At 40.8% G+C, this 19,248-nt stretch overlaps 1 protein-coding gene across 2 annotated transcripts in view; it reads left to right on the forward strand.

Moving 5' to 3' along the window:
- Positions 1-13,898: 13,898 nt before the first annotated feature.
- The window catches only part of LOC144964685 (uncharacterized), a 19,566-nt gene continuing 14,216 nt past the window's right edge, over positions 13,899-19,248 (forward strand). The window contains exons 1-2 of one of the 2 annotated variants that reach the window (XM_078899199.1): positions 13,899-14,271; positions 18,464-18,729. The gene's annotated coding sequence lies outside the window, so the exon portion shown is untranslated. The remainder of the gene's footprint in view (positions 14,272-18,463; positions 18,730-19,248) is intronic. The other variant, XM_078899198.1, reaches the window with a different exon arrangement.

A 19,248-nucleotide genomic window follows, 5' to 3' on the forward strand; every position in this document is an offset into this window, starting at 1 on the left:
TGTCCTGGCAATCATCCCAAACTTTTTCTCCCCCCAAATCCCAAGAACGTAGTATATAAAAGATGTTTTGAGGAATGACGGTTTCAGTTTAAAGAGAGCAAGGGAAGGCGATGGCATAGCACAAATCCCACCCCCTTTTACCATATTTGAGCTATGATTTCCATTCCATACCCCATTTCCCCAATGATTCCAAATTTCCCTTCCTTATCAAAATTGAGTTGCCAGGACAGAGAGAGAGAAAGAACGGAGGAAAACAAGCCTTCTTAACTGTCTTCTATCCCCCAGTATCTCTATACCCTGTACCGTTGAAATAGGTTCAACGAGGAGATATTCCTTTCCAAATCCTGCACAGCAGGCACCTTTCTGCTGAGGGTGCGCAGTTCCGAGAGGACCCCGATAAGGAGGAGCTATTGATCCTGGAGGCTGAGGGGGGTTCACCTTGCGAGGTGTTTCTACCCCAACACTCCTCTTTGGCTTGACGCTTCTCTAAAGACGGGTGGGTAGCCTACCTTGTAGATGGCCCGAGCTACCCAACGCAGAGATGCCAAATCTATTTTTTGGCACTCCCCTCCATTTAGGCAAAGAGATTGGAAGGACTAGATTTAAAACCATATCTAGTTCCTGTCCCCCATGAAATTTCTTTTTAATCATGGTTTGTCATCTCTGAATCAGCAGTCAGTCTTTGTGCAACGCAAAGATTAGGGTCAATCCGAGAGAAAGGCCTGGAGGCGGGACGTCCCCCAACTCCACCCCTCGAGTCCTTTTTTTTTTTTTTTTTTTTTTTTTCCCAAGGACCATGGAAGGACAAGAGGAGGCCAGACTTGAGGAGTATAGCTTCGGTGAGTGCCTTACCCCCCAAGTGTGGGACTGAGCCGTGCTAGTGGGCACAATATAGCCGGGTTGAATAAAAATTTATATATATCATGGCCAAAAATATGAAAAACTCTCCCCTTAAAGCCCCACCCCAGACAGGTAAAAAAACGAAAGATAACTGCCCCGATGACTCTTGATGACTTACCAGGAATGGCAACCCCAAAATTCTCGCCGTTCCTGGTAATTCAACCGAATGAGGAAAACATCAAACTGAACACTTTGAGTATCTTCACCATCAGCAAGGCACTCAAAGCAAATGGCGCCGGTACACCAAAGGCAGTGAACAGGAACAACTCTGGCACTTTAATGATACAAGTGCAGGGTCGACAAGAGAGTGAGAACCTCTTGAAATGTACCAGATTCTCTGACATCCCAGTCACCGTTGAGGCTCACAGGAGCCTCAATAGGTCAAAAGGTGTCATAAGAAGCAGAGATCTGGTAGGCTGTTCGGAGCAGGAGATGGTTGAGGAACTGGAGGGTGTTGTCGAAGCTCGGCGGGTTAGCATCCGCCGCGGCGACAGCACAATCCAGACCAACACCTGGATCCTGACTTTTGACAGCCCGAGACCCCCGTCGAGAATAAGAATGAATACCTCGACTTTGAGGTTCGGCCTTAACGTCCCGAACCCATGAGATGTTTTAACTGCCACCGTACGGCCATACTAAAACAAACTGCCGCCGTAAGCTACATGCCCCGCTGCGCAAAGCAGCCACAATGAGGAAAACTGCAAAGTGGACCCATTTTGTCTGAACTGCCAGGCAAGCATGCAGCACATTCCGAAGATTGTCCTAAAGTGGAAAAAAAAGGCAATCTTGACATACAGAGCCACTACGGCGGTACGTTTGCTCAGGCAAAGCATGATCTGCCCCCCTCGGCAGTCGCTGCTTCTGCCAGAGTTATGCAGAATTGCCAGGCTGCTGGTAATAACCAAACAGCCATGCAAAATCGCACAGACTAGAAAAGAAAAGTCCTCAAAAGAAAAAAGCCATAAGCTTAAAACAAGTCGCAAATGTGTCAAAAAATCTTTTGACACATTGGAGGTTCAAGATGTGGAACTGCAGCCCCTTCCAATCCACCTCCAAGCGACCTCCACCCCCCTCCTTCCCCAACAAAAAAATTCTCCCGCTCATGGGCGTGGATGTTGGACCCACCCCCATCTCCATTCCCGTAGCCCTCCTTCTATCCCCCCAAAAACAAAAACTCCACCCCTTCCAGAATAGGAGCCACCAACACAGTCGGGATCCACAAATCCCCTGAGGGCCTCAAACCCCAAAAAATCTAAGAACCCAGAGGGACCTAAAAATCCCAAGGTTCAAAAAAACTCAGCCTAAAAAACCGAGAGGCCCTCCACAGGCCTCACTTCTCCTATGGAAGTCTCTCCCCTAGGAATAAAAGTAAAAGGGTTGAAGGCAGGCATACTGCCTAACCTCCCCACAAAATTAGGATACCTAGTCAGACAAGATAATTTCCTGGAACATCAAGGATCAGATCAAATAGAACAGAATTGGACCTCCTCCTCCAGAGGAAATCCTGATGTAGTCTGTCTGCAGGAAACAAAATTACCAGCAGACGACTACACAGTAAAAGGATATACGGCCAATCATCTGATTCACTCTGATGGCCAGATAGCGTGTGGGGGAGTTTCAATTCTCACGAAGAAGAGCACCCCCCACCGCTTGATACCAATGAAAACAAATCTACAGGCAATAGCAGTGAGAGTGACATTGCACAGACCAATCACCATCTGCTCTGTGTACATCCCACCAGATCATCGCCTCCAGTCTGCCGAGCTAGAGGGAGTTCTAAACCAACTCCCCCCTCCCTATGTGATAATGGGAGATTTCAATGCTCACAGTCCTCTCTGGGGAAACACAGACACAAACCAGAGGGGAAAGGCAGTGGAGGCTTTCATAATGAAAATGGATGTATACTTGGCAAACGGTCTCGAGGCAACACGGGTAAATATTCACAATCTTACCACGTCTGCCATCGATCTCACTTTCTGTGATCCTACACTAGCTCCAGAGCTCTCCTGGACTGTGATCGATGACGATCGCGGTTCTGACCATTTTCCAGTCTGCCTCGACATCACCCCGACTTCAAGGGCCCCACAGCCCAAACGTTGGAGTGTTCGGCGAGCAGATTGGGAAACTTTCTCACAGGAGTGTCACAGACTCCTTACGACAGAGGTGGACAGCTATGACAAATTCAAAATATTTTAACAAATATCTGCAGCTCGACAATACCAACAACCTCTGGTGGACCGAGAAAACACAATCCCTGGTTTACAGAGGAATGTCGAGCGGCCCTACGGGAGAAGAAAAAAGCATACAGGAAAGCGATGAGATTCCCAATCCCTGAGAATTTCACAACATTTAGGAAATTACGAGCAAAGTGTAGGAAGATCTTCCGAGAAAACAAACGGAGATCCTTCCAAAACTTTGTCTCCAAAATAAATAGCCAGACACCCCTAAATAGGGTGTGGAAGATGTTACGGAAACTGAAGGGATCTGATAGTGATTCACTAAATCACTTGACACGTCCCGATGGATCCGTGGCTGAAACAGAACAAGACATTGCCAACACTCTGGCCGAGAGGCTGGCGCACAACTCCTCGTCTGCACACCACACACCACAATTTCTGCGCCATAAACAAAACGCAGAAAACACACCAATAAACTTTACATCTACAAACACCGAAGACTACAACAAACCATTTACACTTGAGGAGTTGGGTGCCTGCCTCCGTGACACAAATGTCACAGCACCGGGTCCTGACAACATCAGTTATGAAATACTCCGACATCTTCCACAAGATAGTCTGGTTGTCCTTTTGAATATCTATAACAAGATATGGACAACACAGACTTTTCCACCTAGTTGGAATCTGGCCACTGTGATTCCAATCCCAAAACCTGGGAAAGACCATTCGGACGCTTCAAACTACCGACCAATCTCCCTCACCAGCTGCCTATGCAAGCTGATGGAGAAAATGGTCAACAAGCGTCTGATGTTCTACTTGGAACACAACAACTCCCTCTCCGACCTCCAATGTGGCTTTCGAAAGAACAGATCAACTGTTGATCACCTTGTTCGACTAGAGAGCTTCATTCGTGAGGCCTTTGCCAAAGGTGAGCACTTGGTAGCAATCTTCTTTGACCTTGAGAAGGCCTTTGACACAACTTGGAAATTCGGAATCCTCAAAGATCTACACAATCTTGGTCTGCGAGGAAACCTTCCAATGTTTGTCAGAGCATTTTTAAACAATAGATCCTTTCAGGTCAAAGCAGGATCCACCTTTTCTGATCCATTTGATCAGGAAGAGGGAGTTCCACAGGGTAGCATTCTGTCTCCCATTCTGTTTGAGATTAAAATAAACTCAATAGTGAATGCAATGAGACAGAATGTTGACTGTTCCTTATATGTTGATGACTTTCTTGTATGCTATCGAAGTAAATCGAGTATGGACACCATTGAGAGACAGTTACAACTCCAACTAAACAAACTGTCGGAGTGGGCAAATCTCAATGGTTTCTCCTTCTCCCCATCAAAAACAGTAGCTGTCCACTTCTGCCGAAAACGCACCTGCATTAGACAGCCTGACCTTTATCTCAACAATTCCAGAATTGAGGTAAAGGACGAAGCCCGATTCCTGGGTTTGATCTTTGATAGGAAACTAAATTTCCTCGCCCATATCAAAGATCTCAGACTGCGATGCATGAAAGCAATGAGAATAATGAGAGTTCTGTCGAGCATGGAATGGGGTTCGGACACAAACACTCTTCTAAAGATATACCGAACCCTTATTCGATCAAAACTGGACTACGCATCTTTTGTATACGGCTCTGCAAAACCATCCTACTTAGGCATGCTGGACCCAATTCATCATCAGGGACTGCGCTTGGCACTCGGGGCTTTCCGCACTTCTCCAGTGGCAAGCCTTTATGCTGAGGCAGATGAGCCACCTCTCCATCTCAGGAGGAAAAAACTGGCTCTCCAGTATGTTACTAAGGTCACATCGCTGCACGACAACCCAGCACATAAACATGTACACTACACGGATAGGACACTAGAAGAAAAATTTCGTAAGCACCCAAAAATGACACCACCATTAGGTTGCAGAATAAAAAAAGACATCGCAGACATGAACATCAGTCTAGATAGGATACATCCATACGTCCAGGCAAAGACACCACCATGGTCCATACATAGACCAAACATAAATTTGGACCTAACAAAACTGGAAAAATCACAAACAGACCCACATATTTACAAACAGACACTAAAAGCAATATTACAAACATACAAAAACCATACTCACATATTTACGGATGGTTCAAAGAGCGCAGATGCAGTAGGATGTGCCTATCACTCATCGGAAGGCACAGGATCACTTCGCCTGGATAGAAATGTTTCGATCTTTACAGCGGAATCGAGAGCAATCCTAAATGCTCTCCGTTTGGCTGAGAGATCGAATAAAAATAAATTCTTGATCTTGTCTGACTCGCTGTCCGTACTTAAGGGGATCTCAAATTTTTATTGCACCGATCCAAGACTCATAAGTATCTTGGAAGGTGCAAATAAATTATTTATTAAGAAAAAGAAAGTTTGTTTTCTCTGGGTACCTAGTCATGTGGGTATCCAGGGGAACGAAGAAGCGGATCGACTGGCAAAAGAGGCGGTGAGCCAAGAATTACAAGAGGGCAGTAAAATCCCACACGCGGATTTAAAGATCAATATAAAAAAACATGTCCGAAAGGAATGGGAACGATCCTGGAGTCGAGATGTACATAACAAATTAAAACAAATTAAAAGTGACCTCGGCCCCAGACCCAACTCGGGGCTAAAAAGAAGAGACGAGGTAAAAATAACTCGACTCCGGATCGGACATACTGCCCTCACTCACCGTTTCCTTCTGGAGAGGGATGAAAAACCCCTCTGCAGAAGATGTAACTGTGACCTGACAGTTCAACACATTTTAATTGAATGTACAGAATTAGAACAGATAAGGTCACAACATTATGATAACAGAGACTTGAAGTCTCTGTTCCAGTCGGTCGATCCGCTTACAATTTTAAAGTATCTGCAGGAATGTGAACTCCTGCAGAAATTGTAAATAGATATTTTTACTTAACAAACATGTAACTATTATGATTTTATAAAGATTTTATTACAACAGTACACGTTTTGATCAGCTGTGGCCCCTCGGGGCCGATAAAAGATTGATGAAAGACAGAAACGGGCGCTTAAATGACCTAAATAGTGTCGAAAGCGCCGTTAAATACCTAAAAACAAAAACAAAAACAAACAGCCCGAGACCCCCGTCGAGAATAAGAATTGAATACCTCGACTTGGAGGTTCGGCCTTACGTCCCGAACCCCATGAGATGTTTTAACTGCCACCGGTACGGCCATACTAAAACAAACTGCCGCCGTAAAGCTACATGCCCCCGCTGCGGCAAAGAAGACCACAATGAGGAAAACTGCAAAGTGGACCCTTGTTGTCTGAACTGCCAAGGCAAGCATGCAGCACATTCGAAAGATTGTCCTAAGTGGCAAGAAGAAAAGGCAATCTTGACATACAGAGCCACTTACGGCGGTACGTTTGCTCAGGCAAAAGCAGTGATCTGCCCCCCTCGGCAGGTCGCTGCTTCTGCCAAGAGTTATGCAGAAGTTGCCAGGGCTGCTGGTAATAACCAAAACAGCCATGGCAAAATCGCACAGACTAGAAAAGACAGTCCTCAAAAGAAAAAGCCATCAAGACCTAAAAACAAGGTCGCAAATGTGTCAAAAAATCTTTTTGACACATTGGAGGTTCAAGATGTGGAAACTGCAGCCCCCTCCACATCCACCTCCAAGGCGACCTCCACCCCCCCTCCTTCCCCAAACAAAAAAATTCTCCCCCTCATGGGCGTGGATGTTGGACCCACCCCCCATCTCCATTCCCGTGAGCCCTCTCTATCCCCCCAAAAACAAAACTCCACCCCTTCCCAGAATATGGAGCCACCAACACCAGTCGGGGGATCCACAAATCCCCCTGAGGGGCCTCAAAGCCCCAAAAAATCTAAGAACCCAGAGGGACCTAAAAATCCCAAGGGTTCAAAAAAACTCAGCCCTAAAAAAACCGAGAGGCCCTCCACAGGGCCTCCTTCTCCTATGGAAGTCTCTCCTCCTAGGAGAATAAAAGTAAAAGGGTTGAAGGCAGGCATACTGCCTAACCTCCCCACAAAAAATTAGGATACCTAGTCAGACAAGATTAATTTCCTGGAACATCAGAGGGATCAGATCAAATAGAACAGAATTGGACCTCCTCCTCCAGAGGAATCCTGATGTAGTCTGTCTGCAGGAAACAAAATTACCAGCAGACGACTACACAGTAAAAGGATATACGGCCAATCATCTGATTCACTCTGATGGCCAGATAGCGTGTGGGGGAGTTTCAATTCTCACGAAGAAGAGCACCCCCCACCGCTTGATACCAATGAAAACAAATCTACAGGCAATAGCAGTGAGAGTGACATTGCACAGACCAATCACCATCTGCTCTGTGTACATCCCACCAGATCATCGCCTCCAGTCTGCCGAGCTAGAGGGAGTTCTAAACCAACTCCCCCCTCCCTATGTGATAATGGGAGATTTCAATGCTCACAGTCCTCTCTGGGAAACACAGACACAAACCAGAGGGGAAAGGCAGTGGAGGCTTTCATAATGAAAATGGATGTATACTTGGCAAACGGTCTCGAGGCAACACGGGTAAATATTCACAATCTTACCACGTCTGCCATCGATCTCACTTTCTGTGATCCTACATTAGCTCCAGAGCTCTCCTGGACTGTGATCGATGACGATCACGGTTCTGACCATTTTCCGGTCTGCCTCGACATCACCCCGACTTCAAGGGCCCCACAGCCCAAACGTTGGAGTGTTCGGCGAGCAGATTGGGAAACTTTCTCACAGGAGTGTCACAGACTCCTTACGACAGAGGTGGACAGCTATGACAAATTCAAAAATATTTTAACAAATATCTGCAGCTCGACAATACCAACAACCTCTGGTGGACCGAGAAAACACAATCCCTGGTTTACAGAGGAATGTCGAGCGGCCCTACGGGAGAAGAAAAAAGCATACAGGAAAGCGATGAGATTCCCAATCCCTGAGAATTTCACAACATTTAGGAAATTACGAGCAAAGTGTAGGAAGATCTTCCGAGAAAACAAACGGAGATCCTTCCAAAACTTTGTCTCCAAAATAAATAGCCAGACACCCCTAAATAGGGTGTGGAAGATGTTACGGAAACTGAAGGGATCTGATAGTGATTCACTAAATCACTTGACACGTCCCGATGGATCCGTGGCTGAAACAGAACAAGACATTGCCAACACTCTGGCCGAGAGACTGGCGCACAGCTCCTCGTCTGCACACCACACACCACAATTTCTGCGCCATAAACAAAACGCAGAAAACACACCAATAAACTTTACATCTACAAACACCGAAGACTACAACAAACCATTTACACTTGAGGAGTTGGGTGCCTGCCTCCGTGACACAAATGTCACAGCACCGGGTCCTGACAACATCAGTTATGAAATACTCCGACATCTTCCACAAGATAGTCTGGTTGTCCTTTTGAATATCTATAACAAGATATGGACAACACAGACTTTTCCACCTAGTTGGAATCTGGCCACTGTGATTCCAATCCCAAAACCTGGGAAAGACCATTCGGACGCTTCAAACTACCGACCAATCTCCCTCACCAGCTGCCTATGCAAGCTGATGGAGAAAATGGTCAACAAGCGTCTGATGTTCTACTTGGAACACAACAACTCCCTCTCCGACCTCCAATGTGGCTTTCGAAAGAACAGATCAACTGTTGATCACCTTGTTCGACTAGAGAGCTTCATTCGTGAGGCCTTTGCCAAAGGTGAGCACTTGGTAGCAATCTTCTTTGACCTTGAGAAGGCCTTTGACACAACTTGGAAATTCGGAATCCTCAAAGATCTGCACAATCTTGGTCTGCGAGGAAACCTTCCAATGTTTGTCAGAGCATTTTTAAACAATAGATCCTTTCAGGTCAAAGCAGGATCCACCTTTTCTGATCCATTTGATCAGGAAGAGGGAGTTCCACAGGGTAGCATTCTGTCTCCCATTCTGTTTGAGATTAAAATAAACTCAATAGTGAATGCAATGAGACAGAATGTTGACTGTTCCTTATATGTTGATGACTTTCTTGTATGCTATCGAAGTAAATCGAGTATGGACACCATTGAGAGACAGTTACAACTCCAACTAAACAAACTGTCGGAGTGGGCAAATCTCAATGGTTTCTCCTTCTCCCCATCAAAAACAGTAGCTGTCCACTTCTGCCGAAAACGCACCTGCATTAGACAGCCTGACCTTTATCTCAACAATTCCAGAATTGAGGTAAAGGACGAAGCCCGATTCCTGGGTTTGATCTTTGATAGGAAACTAAATTTCCTCGCCCATATCAAAGATCTCAGACTGCGATGCATGAAAGCAATGAGAATAATGAGAGTTCTGTCGAGCATGGAATGGGGTTCGGACACAAACACTCTTCTAAAGATATACCGAACCCTTATTCGATCAAAACTGGACTACGCATCTTTTGTATACGGCTCTGCAAAACCATCCTACTTAGGCATGCTGGACCCAATTCATCATCAGGGACTGCGCTTGGCACTCGGGGCTTTCCGCACTTCTCCAGTGGCAAGCCTTTATGCTGAGGCAGATGAGCCACCTCTCCATCTCAGGAGGAAAAAACTGGCTCTCCAGTATGTTACTAAGGTCACATCGCTGCACGACAACCCAGCACACAAACATGTACACTACACGAATAGGACACTAGAAGAAAAATTTCGCAAGCACCCAAAAATGACACCACCATTAGGTTGCAGAATAAAAAAAGACATCGCAGACATGAACATCAGTCTAGATAGGATACATCCATACGTCCAGGCAAAGACACCACCATGGTCCATACATAGACCAAACATAAATTTGGACCTAACAAAACTGGAAAAATCACAAACAGACCCACATATTTACAAACAGACACTAAAAGCAATATTACAAACATACAAAAACCATACGCACATATTTACGGATGGTTCAAAGAGCGCAGATGCAGTAGGATGTGCCTATCACTCATCGGAAGGCACAGGATCACTTCGCCTGGATAGAAATGTTTCGATCTTTACAGCGGAATCGAGAGCAATCCTAAATGCTCTCCGTTTGGCTGAGAGATCGAATAAAAATAAATTCTTGATCTTGTCTGACTCGCTGTCCGTACTTAAGGGGATCTCAAATTTTTATTGCACCGATCCAAGACTCATAAGTATCTTGGAAGGTGCAAATAAATTATTTATTAAGAAAAAGAAAGTTTGTTTTCTCTGGGTACCTAGTCATGTGGGTATCCAGGGGAACGAAGAAGCGGATCGACTGGCAAAAGAGGCGGTGAGCCAAGAATTACAAGAGGGCAGTAAAAGTAAAATCCCACACGCGGATTTAAAGATCAATATAAAAAAACATGTCCGAAAGGAATGGGAACGATCCTGGAGTCGAGATGTACATAACAAATTAAAACAAATTAAAAGTAACCTCGGCCCCAGACCCAACTCGGGGCTAAAAAGAAGAGACGAGGTAAAAATAACTCGACTCCGGATCGGACATACTGCCCTCACTCACCGTTTCCTTCTGGAGAGGGATGAAAAACCCCTCTGCAGAACATGTAACTGTGACCTGACAGTTCAACACATTTTAATTGAATGTACAGAATTAGAACAGATAAGGTCACAACATTATGATAACAGAGACTTGAAGTCTCTGTTCCAGTCGGTCGATCCGCTTACAATTTTAAAGTATCTGCAGGAATGTGAACTCCTGCAGAAATTGTAAATAGATATTTTTATTCAACAAACATGTAACTATTATGATTTATATAAAGATTTTATTACAACAGTACACGTTTTGATCAGCTATGGCCCCTCAGGGCCGATAAAAGATTGATAAAAGACAGAAACGGGCGCTTAAATGACCTAAATAGTGTCGAAAGCGCCGTTAAACACCTAAAAACAAACAAACAAACTGTCCAGAGTCCCTGACTGCGAGGTAAACAGTGAAGCCTATAGTTATAGTTTTGTGAGATGATATTTTTTTCCTTGTAAATAATCTCTGTTATATATTGTTAGTTACATATGTATTCTGTAAACATTTGAGTATGTTCCTCTTACTCTTTGTGGGATCCTGTACTGGTGTCTGGATGAGACTTGTAGCTAATCTCAAACTCCTACATTGATGGTATGCTCTTGGAATCTACATCTATTCCCTAATTTTTCTTGGGTGCTTTGATTGTAAATCTAGACTATTTTGACTATTCCATTTTCTTCTTTTTACTGGCGCTGATATGACCTAAATGTGTTGCAAGCGCCGTAAAACCCTTAAAAACAATACATGGGAGGAGAGTTGTTAGCTTTCCTGAGCCTGAGCCTTGGTTCAACAGACCTCCACTTTTACAGTGCTAAATCAGGCTGTGTGTATCGTTTTCTTTGAACTGAATCAAATGTCTTTGCTCTGCAGCATACACTAATAGGTTATTGATATAAGTAGTCTAGCCAGGAACGACATTGTCTTTGTCGAAAAGAAATTTGGATAGAGCCTTTCACTTTCACGCGTTCTGTCTCGTTCGAAAGGCTCGAAACTTGATGCAGGCTTGGGATCTTTTGAAAAGTGTTTTAAGCACATCTGTGACTCACCGCCTCAAAACGGTATTATGTTGAGATAAGGATCGGAAAAAGTGTATGAAAATGAAACAGTGCCAGACAAAGTAAGAGTAAGAGTGGAAAATAAAAGAAAAATATTTCCCAAAAAATCAGACTGCCTCTGAAAAATCAACCTACCCCTATTGGGGATGGAACCGCAAACCTCCTGATTACCGATATTATGTTTGCGATGATATAAATGCCAACTGAATTTATAATATAGTCAAAAATGTGAAACATAGAATAGGTTTATTTGTTTTATTCAGTACAATAGATATACAGTGGAATCCGCATATCAGCACTCTTCCTTAAAAGTCAACACCTCTTGTTGGTCCACAGTTTTCTGTTCTTTATCTATGTGCGTTCCATTGATAATGGATGAAGTCAACCTTCCTTAAAGTCAACCAATCTTTTTGGTCTGGTGTTGGCGTTATCAGGATTCCACTCTAGTTGCCTAAAATGCCTTTTAAAAAATATTTATTTTTAAAAACCTGGATGTTACTGGTACCGACATAATGACCGGTTTGAAGCTATGGGACAAATTTAGTGAATAAATACATTATGTGTATATAAAAGCTTATGATCTGAACAAGTGTGTATAGAAGGTGCCAAAGCAAGAAAGAAAAAAAATAAGAAGAAAAAAAAAACATTCCAAAAAATCAAGTCTAACTTGACTGGGGATCGAACCTCAGACCTTCTGATTACCGGCCTGGCACCTTTCATACACACTTGTTCCAATATGTATCTTATACTGGTGCCTACATCTTAATTTCTTTAATTTTATAAAAGCTTATGATGATCTTTTTTTTTTTTAACTGAAAAGAAAATCAAATCCTGTTAACGTAATCGCCAATCAATCATGTGTCGCTATGGCATAGAGCTGCCGGTCTTGAGGAGACAACCTAAATTAGGTTCACGGGTTCGAGCCAATGACAAAGCTGCCGTGCTCTGGAAGGTGAGTGGAGCAGGCACTTATGTTGGTAACAACAAGATATGAAGTGAATAGAAAAGTGCCAGAAGACAATAGAGAATAAAAATTTTTCGCGGCGGTGGTGGGGTTTGAACCTGCGACCTTATTGGTACGACAACTCCGCCTGGCAGGTGAGAGCGTGGCTCTACCGTGTGAGCTATCCACGAACACAAAAATATTCGTTTCAAACTCAAAGTCATTACTAGATCCCTCTCTCACCTACTTCTTGAGACCGCCGATTCGTTCGTACACCACCATCGCGAATAATTTTGACCAGCAGTTAAGCTTAATAGCCAATATTCTCAACACAAACATATAACATAGAAACGATTGAGACATTGAGTATGCTCCGGTGTATGGGGTGAATTTTAATTCAGAAAAGTGAGTGGAGCAGGCACTTATGTTGGTAACAACAAGATATGAAGTGAATAGAAAAGTGCCAGAAGACAATAGAGAATAAAATTTTTTATTCTCTATTGTCTTCTGGCACTTTTCTATTCACTTCATATCTTGTTGTTACCAACATAAGTGCCTGCTCCACTCACTTTTCTGAATTAAAATTCACCCCATACACCGGAGCATACTCAATGTCTCAATCGTTTCTATGTTATATGTTTGTGTTGAGAATATTGGCTATTAAGCTTAACTGCTGGTCAAAATTATTCGCGATGGTGGTGTACGAACGAATCGGCGGTCTCAAGAAGTAGGTGAGAGAGGGATCTAGTAATGACTTTGAGTTTGAAACGAATATTTTTGTGTTCGTGGATAGCTCACACGGTAGAGCCACGCTCTCACCTGCCAGGCGGAGTTGTCGTACCAATAAGGTCGCAGGTTCAAACCCCACCACCGCCGCGAAAAATTTTTATTCTCTATTGTCTTCTGGCACTTTTCTATTCACTTCATATCGTGCTCTGGAAAAAACAGATATTTAGGAATTTGGCCAGAAAACTCGCCTTTCAAATATCGATCGATTTAAATGACCCTCGTCTTAGCAAAACCTTTCAAACCTGGGACTTCACGAAGTCCCAGGTTTGAGAGTTTTGCCAAGACGAGGGTCATTTAAATCGATCGATATTTGAAGGACGAGTTTTCTGGCTAAATTTTTAAATATGTGTTTTTCCAGAGTACGACATAATAATGTTAACATCTTGGATCTGGAGACATGAGAGGTGCTTGACTCCCGAATCACCACTCACTTCATCTCCAGCCGTCTTGACTTCTTTTCGTCTCCATTTGTCTCGCGGGAATTTCAATATGGAGTTCTCACGGTTTCCTCTCACCCTCTCTCTCTCTCTCTTCTCACATCTCTTTCCTCCTTGTGATAAAACATGTTGTTATCACGTCAGTAACAGATGGGACTGCCCATTGTTAAGGAAAGAGGAAGGTTATTTCACAATACGATGCCCACGTTGCCCATAATAAATCAAGATACATGAGGGTTATTTTTGTGTGATTTGGTGATGACATTAATATTATTGGATTCTTTTATCTAACCAACACTGACTGCAGAGTAGATTGTTATTAATTTAGCCAAACAATTCGCCAAGTGGACTGACACTACTGATATAGTGATTTTGAATTTTTTTTTTTTTTTTACCAATTTTGATGGAGCGAAATATTCACTGCTTTCTGTAATTTGCTTTCACGGTGAGATAAAGTTACTGCCACTGTCGTTGTTGTGGACGTCATTTTTGACGTCATCATCATCATCATCTTCATCACTACCACCATCATCATCATAATCATCAACAACAACAATATTAAACAGTAATTCAACACTTACATTACATTCTGGATAGAGAGCTCAAAGGTCTACAAGTCCAAAACATTTGCCATATTAGTCACAGCACAAGAATATTTTTTCCTATTATCAATAAATCAATCTTTTAAATAATGTTTATCAATTATCAGCCAAATAAATTTGAAAAGAATTGCTGTTTGTAAGATTAATTGTCACCGAAAAATACTGTTTCATTCTAATAATTTGTTGAAGAAATGAAATATTATTTACAATAATAGAATACAATAATGTAGTAGATTATAAACAATAATGTCATAATGATGAAACAGTAGATAATACACGTTAAGTAAAGACAACAGTTATGACGACTTAGAGGATAATGATTATTTGCTAATGCTATTATTATTATTATTATTATTATTATTATTATTATTATTATTATTATTATTATTATTATTATTATTATTACTACTATTTTATTATTATTATTATTATTATTATTATTATTATTATTATTATTATTATTAATAATGATAATAATAATAATAATAATAATAATAATAATAATAATAATAATAATAATAATTGTAGTGGTCGCTTAGGGGGGAATTAAATTTTAATTAAATCTTAAACTCTTTAATTGAATAATAAATTTTTTTCGCCCTAAAGACGTTTTACTTTGTTAGTTAGCTTTCACGAATAAAATACGTTCCACTCCCATTTACATTCGACAAACAAAACAAAAAAAAAAAAAGGGTAAAATTTATTCTGTGTATATGTAATATTATTTTATAAGTTATTTTATCGGACGAACTATTTTCAGCCTGTCTTTAGATTTAGAGCTGAGTAATTGTGTCTCACATGAGCGCTTGTGCCCGAATCCATTTTGTAGCTCGTATAATAATCCATGCTTGTCAACATACTTCCTTATATGGTTGACAATTATATGTTCCAATATTTTGCTTGGTTTGCATGTGAGGGAAACTGGTCGATAATTTGCAGCCATTTGTCGTTGTCGATGCTCTCTGCTCTGCCAGCTCCTTAATTACTCTTGATAGAATGTTGTCTGGGTCACAAGCTTTTCTTTGCAGACCTTCCTAGACCGAACGCGACTTTGAGATATCAAATAAGGTAAAAATGAGGAATTGGACATCAAAATGAATCAACTTACCATGAACACGTCTTATATTATGAGTCGTTCTATTCATTTTCCACTGCATCCAAGAAAATAAAAAAGATCTCACTCTTCCTCTATATTATGTTAAAACAACACATTATACAACGCTAGGCTGTAATGGCTTCATGCTCTTTTTCGCCTTTGGCACTAAAGCTTTACTTGACCGTGAGCATTTCTATAGAGCACTATCCACTAAACGTGCTCATACCGATTTACAAGGAATCACTAGCAAATAGCGACATTTAGCAAGTTGGACGAGACATGGCGCCTGTTAGTACTGTTAGGCGATATTTTTATCCGACAGACACCACTCTGTTAACGGCCAGTTACTCATTTTACACATGAGTATAAGATAATGTGAGTAAAGAGCCTTTTTTCAAGGACTCAACTATGCACCGCTCAGATCCGAAAGCGAGTGTCTTACAACAAGACCATATAACCACACTAAATTTGTTTTTTTTTTTTTTTAAAGTAAAATCTCCCGTGACTGAAATGCGGAATTTTCAGTCGTAAATGCGGAATTGCAGAATAAGAGGTTGTTTTGCGGAATGATTCTGCAAAATGTGGAATGGAAGGAAGCTTTGCCTTTGAAGGGCTTTGCATGGCCGTCTGTCTTTATACGGATATCTTCAATGACCGGTTGGTGTTCATGAGCATGTCTTCTCTTGTCTTATATGCGACATTCTCTTATTATTTTTTTTCAAGCTAAGAGTTGTTTCTTAGTTGAAAAGACGGACCTGAGCTGTTCAGATATTGCCGTGGCACGATCATAGGCAGATGTCAAGAGTCTTACAATTTCGATCATTGGGCCAACCCTGTTATTGTCAGGTTTTCTGAGTTTGATGCAAGATTAAAACTTTTTCATGTTACTACAAGGGTTTTCAGACTCATCAGGACTAAACACGATTTCCACAGACTCCAATATTCTTTACGTAACCCCGGTTGTACTTGGTGTTTTAGGTGCATGTATTTCTCTTTGCTGCATGGATCGTCTCTTTGTATCTTTTGTAGCGACAATCTCTTTCATCAATTTTTTTAATGTTCTTATTGGTCCATGACTGGCTGTTTCTTAATGTACACATTTTATGGGGAATGTGGGATTTGATCCCTTTTCTAATGCACTTTTAAATCTTTGACAAAGTCCTTCCGTGATTAACTCGAGCTTAGTGTTTTCAATACTTCTCGCAGTTTCTTCGATTTTAGATTTTAGCATACATATTTAGCATATTTTAATTCGTGCTTCCTTACAAAGGAGCATACTATTTCCTGCCAACCAATGTTCTGTTTATTCATCTTAACTACGCCACTACCACATAATCGCATTCTTCTGTGGTGTTTCATTCATCCTGTTTTGTTGATAAGGGGGAAACCCGAAACTTTCATTTGATCTGTTTTTGTAATTAAATTGAAGCTTACATTCAATTTCACACCTTTCTTCGAACTTCGAGCAGCAACATTTACATCACAATATTTTGACACACTGATAAAGGAATAGCATCGCAAAACCGGACAACACGATGCACTTTTTTCAATCATCTGTGTTAAAAATTGTGAGTGATGCTCAGGATATGTGGACTGTTTACTACAGGTGATAGGCAAACACTGAAGGTTGCTATGGGTCTTCGGTTCACGGTCAACGGTTGATTTTAGGGCAAATATACATACTTTATTTTAAATTTTCGTGTCAAAAATAAAACAACTTAAACGTTTATTCGACTAGTTATACTAAAATATACGATAACTGACGCAATTTTCAAAAGTATATGTGCACTGTATGTTGATTGAAGAACCGAAGGCTCATGCTATAAAATATTAGTTAAAAAGGCATACATGTCAATAGCTTTGACAGGCATAGCAACAAGACGTCACAGAGGAACCATCAAAAAGTGCTGGCGGATGTCATGAGTATTGTTTATGTTGGGATGTGCGACGGCCAAATATCGTTGTGATTACTCTTTGCTTCTTGGCTTCGTCCACCTGGTTGATTTTGTCCACTGTAATTTAAATTTTGTCAAGTTATTAATAGATTGAAGCACCGTGACTCATACTAAATGTAATCTTTTCAACGACGATAAAATGGCTAAGATTGGTCGTGTTGATGGAATCAGTTTTAAAAAAAAAACAACCCAAAAAGCAAACAAAACAAACTAAAATACTTCTTAAAATGTTGAGTTTTATATTAAAGTTAAAGTGAAACACAAGCACATCAGGTACAGATAAAAGTAATAGCGCCTTACATGCTTTATCTCTCTTCTTACACGTTAAACGTTGTTGTTGGCTTTAAGCACATTTTGGCGGATATTTGCGCTATATAAACGCTCATATTCTGTTGGAGTAAAAATCAAACCCCCTCCTAATGGGTTAGAGAAGGTTAGGTACGCACACGGTGATGTCTATTATAATCCTATTCCTTCATTGTATGGCCGACTCAAGGTTGACAAACACACGATTTGCCCCCCGTCGTGTTCAATGCAAACAACTAAATCACGCAGTATTATGATTATTATAACCACATATCAACACTATTATTATTATTATTATTATTATTATTATTATTATTATTATTATTATTATTATTATTATTATTATTATTGTTATTATTATTATTATTATTATTATTATTATTATTATTATTATTATTATTATTATTATTATTATTATTATTATTATTATTATTATTATTATTATTATTATTATCACGTATTTGAGGAAATTACGTACCTGTTATCACATTCTTTCAAAAAAGATGTGAAACTACCATTTTTTATATAGATCATAAATACGCACAATAAAACAACACACAAAGACACATACACACACACACACACGACACACACACACACACATATATATATATATATATATATATATATATATATATATATATATATATATATATATAATATATATATACAAACCAGACGTCAGTTTGGAGAGCACTAGTACTACAACAAGCAAAGAGACTGGTATCCGTTTGTGGTGCTATCGATGTCTTTCCCTAAACGATTGTGTAGATAGTAGATAGGGCTGTTGTGGATGTGGCGGGAAGCACTCTGTTATAGACTTATTGTTAGCGTTTTATCCAGAAGGCATCAAGTAACTGCTATTGTCCGTCCAACAGTGGAGAGACCGGAAAAACGCTGGCTCCATGGACGTAATGACTTCAAACTGAATGCTGAATGACAAGGTACTTTTTAAGAATCATTTTGACTGACTTAGTACCTTTCACTAGCAAAATCAACAAACTTTACTGTTTCGGGTGATTTTATTAGCATAACGATTAAAACAATTACAAACCACCGTATCTTGTTTTTCCAGATATCAAATTTAGAATCCAACGAGCCAGCACCGGTGTAAGATAAAGATCTGAACAAGTGTTTATGAAAGGTGCCAGATCTTTTTTTTTTTTTTTTTTTTTTTTCTAGACCTGACTTGAGAATAGCCAAGTCCATCTGAACGGTAGTTTGGGTTTAAAGTCTTATAGCGTTTATGTCAATTCATTATAATAATTACGTACAGACATTTGAGGTAACTTTGCCTCAAGGGAAACTTTGCCTCTGTGAATTTGGAGCATTTTGAATAATCTCAGCTTTTTTTTTTTAATTAAAAAAAAAAAGTTAATGCAGTACCCGTTAAAAGTCTTGAATTTCTAACAAAGGAAATAATTGTCACAAAACCAATCTCTTAATGGTTCAAAATCCAAGAG

Source organism: Berghia stephanieae, chromosome 2 (genome assembly GCF_034508935.2).
Source record: "Berghia stephanieae isolate SIO BIC M18660-M18661 chromosome 2, UCSD_Bste_1.3, whole genome shotgun sequence".
Taxonomy (NCBI): Eukaryota; Metazoa; Mollusca; class Gastropoda; order Nudibranchia; family Aeolidiidae; genus Berghia; species Berghia stephanieae.